The sequence below is a fragment of the Orbicella faveolata genome, unplaced genomic scaffold (genome assembly GCF_042242905.1).
Source record: "Orbicella faveolata isolate gen_17 unplaced genomic scaffold, um_ofav_v1 contig_25, whole genome shotgun sequence".
NCBI lineage: Eukaryota > Metazoa > Cnidaria > Anthozoa > Scleractinia > Merulinidae > Orbicella > Orbicella faveolata.
Window position 1 is genome coordinate 31690920 of NW_028301553.1, and position 1581 is coordinate 31692500.

The 1581-nt window shown below is 47.9% G+C and overlaps 1 pseudogene; it reads left to right on the top strand.

The window, feature by feature from the left end:
* Nucleotides 1-1581, top strand: part of LOC149109906 (uncharacterized) — a 1823-nt pseudogene continuing 242 nt past the window's right edge.

The window sequence follows — 1581 nt, forward strand, 5'->3', positions numbered from 1 at the left end:
ATGCCGTCGATGTTCAGCTCTTTCATGGACAGCGGAGTGGTTAGCTCTGACCCCACAGATGAGGAAACTAACGGCTGTGATTGGTGCATTTCAATCCTCCCATTGTTCCATTGTTCCGACGAGTAGCTGTTCCCTCAGCGGTCCGCTGTTGTACCGTTTTCCTGTTGTTGTGTATTGATCGTGGGCATCCATGAATCAGGAATTTCAATTTCACTATCCCTGTTGATGTTATTAGGGTGAAGTGTTATGTGGATAGTTTCCTTGACCCTACGTGTGTACCAGTGAGGATTTTGATCAATAAACTTGACCTTTTTACAAATCGGATAGTGGCCGGTCTCGTGGGCGTGTTCAGAGACGGCGGAGGTCTGGGTTCTGGCGAGTCGTATATCCCAGTCGTGTTCTTTGATACTCTCCTGCATAGGTCTCCCTGTTTCCCCGATGTAGACTTTGCCGTACTCGCAGGGAATCCTGTAGACCACGCCATCTTGTTAAGCTGGGTAGACGGCGTCCTTTGGTCGCACTAAGTGTGACCGAAGTGTCGTGTCAGACTTAAATAGAAATACCTTGTTGTTTTAGGCAGCGGTGGAGAAGCTCCGATACTCCTTAGACATATAAGGTAATTTGAACTCTGCCACGGGTTCTCTTCTTGGGGATGTTCTTGTCTTTGTGATCTTCTGCACAAAAAGGAGGTATATCCGTTAGAAACAAGTACAGATGACAGGCGTTTCTTCTCTCCACGATTACTGATGGTTTGGTCACGAGACGTTTGGCCCGGTCGTACAGACACTTCATAACACCGTGCTTTACTGATTGAGGGCCACATCCGCTAGGTACTGATCAGTATGTGCTGGCTTCCTGGCGCTGACAATTACGCTGACATTCACCTACATCTTTTGCTGACAAAACAGACTGGGTTATCAACTTGTCATCCAGGACCCTTAGCGAAGCTGAGGTGTCCTTACTGAAGAAAGGTCTGAATTTTGCCGTGACTCTTACGAGCGTCCCAGCCACAGAGATTATCGCCAAGGTTGAGTCAGCAGTCAGGCCACTGGATGCGGAACGAGCAGACACAGTCAGGAGATCTGTCAACACCATCCTTCGACAGGCACAATCACCCACGACTAACATCACGAAGGAACAGGAGGACGCTCTTAAAAGCCTCAAAGAGGACAGCTCCATCCTGGTCCTTTCGGCTCATATAGGTCACGCCAGCGTAATCCTGGACGCTGATACATACCACGCCAAAACTGTCAGCGCTAATTAATTCTGGACCGCACCAAATGCTCAACAAAGACCCGACAGACCACTTGACCCAGAAACTATCCGAGAAGCTGCTAACCCTGAAGCGGAATGGACACATATAAGAGGCTGTTTATAACAAGATCAGACCCCGACACAAACAACCACCTGGTATCTGTAGTTTACCTAAGATCCACAAAGCCGAGACACAGCTTAGGCCAACTGTGTCATGTGTCAATATCTTTGCATGTGGTTTGTCTGCTTTCTTGGCTAACATCTTATCTTCTTTTACAGGCAACTCGAACTTCACAGTGAAAAACTCAGTTCACTTCGCATCCACCA